Raw genomic sequence first — 6,000 nt, forward strand, 5'->3', positions numbered from 1 at the left:
TGTTAAAGGAGCATTGACTGACTTTATAAACATCACCTCACAAAAACCCTTACAGAATTGTTATTAACATCCAAAAGCTATAGAGGGGAAAGACACGTTTTAGAAAAGTTAAATAGCTTGCCCAATATTATAACCAAGGAAGTGACAGAGCTTAATGTAGTCAGATTTTAACAACACTCATAAATTCAGTTTATATTTTAAAATGAAATCTGTTCTGTACAAGGAAATGTGAAGGATGAGTAAGGTTGAGCTCCTTGAAGGCAGAGACTACAAGTATAAAGAGATTGCAGACACTGAGCAGACCACTAAACTCCAGTGTGCTAAGGGCTGTGAGAGGGAGCTCATGAGGTCCCAAGAGAGCATACAGGATATTTAACACCAGCTGGCATGATCCTGGGAGACTCCCCAGAGGAGGTGAAACCTCAGTTGAATCCTGCAGAACAACTTTGAGCTTGGCAAAAAGAACAGCAAAAGGCATTCCAGACAGAGGATAAAACAAGCAAGGAATCAGGAGGGAACATGACTTGCAAGGGCAAGTGGCAGAAGATGAAACTGGACGAACTGAAAGCGGCAACTATATGCCAAGTTCAAGAGTTTGAATTTTTTCCTAAATGTTAAGACACCATTAAATAATTTTAAGAAAAGGAATGACAGATCAGAAGTGCACCTTTAAAAGATAAATCAAGTGGTCTTTTGGAGAATGGACTTAGGCATAGAGAGGGGAGGAGAGAAGCAGCCAAACTGATTTTTAGGGTCCCAGAGAGATGAAATTCCAACATTCTTTTCCTATAAAAAATTTCGATCAAAAGGTGTTTATATTGGTAATAAAAACATGAAGAACAATGAAAGAATTAGAATCAGAATGCCAGAATAGCAAGAAATCAGTGCAGCTTAAGTGATCAAACTCTTCATTTACCCATTACCATCTAAATGGATTGCTCCACATGTAAAAAAAAAAAATGCAAAAAAAAATGACAGCTTATCCCTTTGAGTATCAAAATTAACTTAGACGAGATTGAAGAAAATCTTTTAAAAGCATTTATTTTCTCCTTCTCAACAGAGAAGGAAGACTGAACATAATTTAACCATTCCTTGATGACCCAGAAGCAGCATATTAAAATGAAATACTGGGCCTGACTCATCAGTTCTTTGTCCTTTCGAGCCACCTGATATGGACAACTCTCACCCATAGCCTTGGTTTTCTGGTATTCAGAATGAGAGTAATCTTTGTCAGCCAAAGCTGTAGTGAGGTTTGAACAGAATGATTTAGAAACACTTACAGTTGGGGTTCTTTGGTTCTATTTAGGGCCCTCTGGCTCACTCTGTTGGGGCTGCTTTCCAATCAGGTCTTCAAATTTTTTCATGTTTATACATACAATAATCACCCTCAGTCAACCACAATTCCTGAAATTACTTGCAGGTCTGAATTATCTGTATAGAACCAACTCTTATAGTCAAACCAATTCTTTCAGTGTCTATTCTTTGTAGAATGAATACAAGTCATCTTCAATGTATTCATAAATTGAATACTACTAAACCAGAGCCCGGAGGAAAACAATTATTGACTTCCAACATAATTGTGCCCAGAGGGTAGATGTTAACTTCATTGCTATACGCAGTTTCCTGGGTCTCATTCATTTGTACAGACCAAGCACAATGATTAATAGTAATATAAACAACGCCATTTTCTCATACCCTTGAGTGTCTGGAATACAAAAAGCAATACTATTAATACACAGCAATTGCGAAACCAGAAGTAAATAAGTAGCAAAAAATGAATACCTAGCTTTTAAAGAATTACAAACATGACCATGACATTATTTTAAGCAGAAAGGAAGCAAACTAATTTTAAAAGCAAACATCTTTCTGTGGTTTAACTATAACTAACCAAGTAGTGCTTAAAACTGCTTCAAGTACGTCATTCACTCAAAAACACCTGAAACTTTACTCTGCATGAGGTTACAGAGAAACTCTCTCTACGACAGACTTCATCCCCACCAGCCAGTCTGGCAATGCATTGCTCAGTAACAATGACCACCACTTACTAACCACTCACACTCAAAACTTGGCACTAGTTTACTTGATCTCTTCTATTACTTAACCACTCCAATGTGACTATCATTGTCTTCTTTTACAGATGAGGATACTGAAGCCGGGACGATTAAGTGACCTGCCCAAGACCACATCCTTGAAGGGGTTTCCTACAGATGCTGGAACCTAGAAAGACCCTGAAGAAATTCATTCCTGGAGTAGTCTTCACTTAGGAACCCCAAGGCCTACCACGATGTGCAATATTAAATAGTGGGCGCATAAAAGCCAACCGAATGAGTAAAAGCACTATTTCCGAAAACAAACCCCGCCTTGCCCCGGGCCGGCCCAGTCAGGGCTTCCTTGTGAATCCCATCTCACTAAGATCTGCCCTGCTGTCCCAAGGATCACACCCCCTCCTAGGAGTACGAGACTCGCTCCTTTTTTCCCAGCCCAGACAGCCAGTCCAGGGGAAGTGGAGGGTGTGGGCTTCAAGGAGCTGAAGTATGGCCCTGGGTGGACACAAGGGACTTCCTCTCCTGGGACCCACCACCACCCGCGTGTCACACGTCCGAAGACCGACACGGTGTCCCTCCCAACCAGCACCCAAGCCCAAGCTTCCCCCCGCCCAAAAGCGCGCCTACGCCCCCACCGCTGCGTCAGCACGTCGCCGTGACGTCAGCCCGCTTTGCTCTGCTTGAAATGGGTCCGAAGGGGCCACATAGAATGACGCCGCGCGGATGTTAGTGGGAACCCGGCAGGCGAGCATACCTGTATTCTCTAGCCCTGGGTGGGCTAGGAGGGTGCAGGAAGCAGTGGGCAGTGCGGTGGGTAAAAGCTAGGAAGAAAGGAAAGGGCTCCGAGGCAGAAGCAGGCGAATTCTTAGAACTGCTAGCGGTGGAAGAGTGCCCGCTAACGTGCCAGTGAGACAAGCAGAGCTAGTAACCAGCAAGGGTTTCTCTGGCAACGGCCGCCTTTTCCGTTGGGCCCGCTGTTGCGCAGCCGATTGGTCGGCGGGGAAAAGAGCGCGCAGAGGCCTGTTGCTATTGGCTGGAGTGAGGGAGGGCGGGGAGAGGCGCAGCATCTCTCAGTTTCTTAGTTTCCCCCGCAAACCTTTTGTTTTATTAAAGGACAGAATTTGTGTGTAGTTATAAAAATCCATAACCAGAAAGAGAAATAAGTATGATAAATTCCAAATTTTTGGACACGTGTTCTGGAAGTGACCTGCTTTTGCTTTTTTTTTTTTTATCCTGGAAAATTGCCTTGTGCTTTATTTTTTTTTTTAATTTATTGGGGTGACATTGGTTAGTAAAATTATATGGATTTCCAGTGTATAATTCTATTATACATCTCTGTATATTGTACTGTGTGTTCGCCACCCAAAGTCAATCTTCTGGCACCAGATATTTGATTCCCTTTACTCATTCATCTTCCCTTTGCCCACCATTCCCTCTGGTAACGACTGAATTGTTGTCTGTGTCATGAGTTTTTGTCTTGTTCATTTGTTTTATTTTTATATGAATGAAATGATAATGGTTCTTGACTTTTTCTGATTTACTTTGCCTAGCATGATATTCTCAAGATCCATCCATGTTGTAGCGAATGGCAATATGTAAATTGGTACAGCCACTGTGAAAAACAGTAGGGATGTTCCTTAGAAAATTAAGACTAGAGTTACCATATGACCCAGCAATCCCTCTTCTGGGTATCTACCTGAAAATTTTGAAAACATTTATTTGTGAAGTTGTATGTACCCATATCTTCATTGTAGCATTATTCAGGGAGGCCAAGACATGGAAACAACAGAAGTATCTTTTGATAGGCGATTGCATACAGGAGGTATGGTACATATATACAGTGGAATACTACCCAGCCATAAGAAAAGATGCTTTTGCTTCTTATAGGGGAGATTTTTTTAAAAACCAAGGTAACTACTACTGGAAGAAACCTCATTTTAATGTATGGTGTTATTTACCTGCGATCCTTCCCTGGTCTCTGATTTCTTCCATTAAATGGGGGAGCCCGATGGTGATCACCAAGATACTTTTCAGGTCTCAAATTCTTTGTATCTATGCTACACCCTGATGGTATGGTTTATAAACTCCTGAACAAGCAAAATTTTTTCCAAATATTATTTGGAAAAATATAAAACTTTATCCAACACTTTATCTTTCATGTTAAGGATCCTATACATATTAAGTTCACAAATAGAGCAACTATCAACTGAGCAGTTTAATTGTGGCATACCTCATTATTGATTTTACTAAAGAATATTTTCCATTAATGATTCTAGCAATTCTTTTTTTTCCTCCATAGCACTGTTATTGTCCAGCCAAAAGTTCATGAGAATTAAAAGTTCCTTCATAATAAATACACTGTTTCACATATGCAAATACTAAAAAGCACTAGAGACTGGAGATTTAAGTATTTACTTCTTCACTGATGGATCATGACCTTGGCAACTAACTTCTCTGGGCTAGTCTTATCACACACACACACATACACACACACACACATACACACACACACACACACACATACACACACACACACGTGGGTGGACAGGTGGAGTTGGGGCAAGAGACATAATTTCTAGGGCCTTTCCAACACTAACCTAGGATTCTACCTAACCTTGCTAATGTCATAAATAGAAAATTAATTGTACAGAGAAGTTAGTCTCCTCTTATGAAAAGTACTTATTTTAATTAAATTGCATCGGTATTAAGTATAACCACCATGATAAGAATTCAAGAGAAAATATTTACAAAATCTCAAAATGATTACATAAGGTTCTCAAATTGACTTTTTAACTGAATTGTCCAGGTAAAGTAAATATAACCTCCCTCATCCTCTAAATCTGATCTGTTCCTAAGATCTGGTTGGACATTGAATTATTAGAAAATACCTTTTTCCATTATTATTTAAATGGAAAAAAAAATAATTTATTCCAGCCCATTCAAAAACCTCAGTTTCTTTAGATATCATTAATCACTTGATAACCTATTAAACAGTCCACCAAAGATTTCCACATAATTTAAAACAGAGGGCAACATACTTTTTCTGCAAAGAGCCACATATTATTATTTTAGGTTTTGTGAGTTATACAGACTCTGTCATACTTAACACTGCCATTGTGGCATAAAAGGTGCCAAGGAGGATACATAAACAAATGGCTTGGCTGTGTTCCAATAGAATTTTATTTACGAAAATAAGTACCAAGATAGATTTGGCCCATAGGACATAGTGTGCAGATCTCTGATATAAAGCATTTAAAACATCAAGTGCCTGATTTAAAAAAAAAACAAAAAACAAAAAAAACACCTCATTCGTTGTGGTACATTTGCGTATAGGATGCAACAATACATTATTGATGAAAATTGTGTTTTTCTCCCTGCGACAAATATATACTGTAATGTAAAAATTGCAGAAATGAAATAATAGGTTAAAGATACTTGACAAATACAAATAATACTTAGCAAAATAAAAAGCAATTTAAAAAATTTTTTGGTGGTAAACTGCTTCCAAAGACGGCCTCTGAACAATTGTCTCATCGTTGTACACCCAACACAAGTGGAATCTACTTCCCTTCTTGAATTTGAACAATAGAATGTTGTAAAAGTGACCCTGGGCCAGTTCTAGATTTAGGCCTTGAGAAACCTAGCAGGTTCTGGTTTCCTTTCTTTGAAGCCAAGTACCATATAATTACCCAATTATCCTTCTGTTGAGCAAAACCCAGGCAGATCCCAGCTGACAGCATGAGGTGCTAGACATGTGAGCCATTGATTTTCAAGGTCCAACCATATTCCCTCTGAATGCAGCTATGTGAGTGACCCTAGCCAATACCATGATCCAAGGGGATGAAAGGTGAAACAACTTTCATTCTAAGTGGGTAAACTAATATGGTCCAGACCATTGGACCCAAGAAAATTCAGAAGTAGGAGAACCCTAAATTTTCATAGAGTTTATCCCCTC

General features: G+C 39.4%; 1 protein-coding gene across 3 annotated transcripts in view; it reads right to left on the reverse strand.

Annotated features, from left to right (window-relative positions):
• Positions 1-3,018, reverse strand: part of ODF2L (outer dense fiber of sperm tails 2 like) — a 35,390-nt gene extending 32,372 nt beyond the window's left edge. For all 3 annotated transcript variants that reach the window (XM_025052086.1, XM_025052087.1, XM_015595306.2), the window contains exon 1: positions 2,800-3,018. The gene's annotated coding sequence lies outside the window, so the exon portion shown is untranslated. The remainder of the gene's footprint in view (positions 1-2,799) is intronic.
• Positions 3,019-6,000: the final 2,982 nt, after the last annotated feature.

Source organism: Pteropus alecto, unplaced genomic scaffold (genome assembly GCF_000325575.1).
Source record: "Pteropus alecto unplaced genomic scaffold, ASM32557v1 scaffold25, whole genome shotgun sequence".
Taxonomy (NCBI): Eukaryota; Metazoa; Chordata; class Mammalia; order Chiroptera; family Pteropodidae; genus Pteropus; species Pteropus alecto.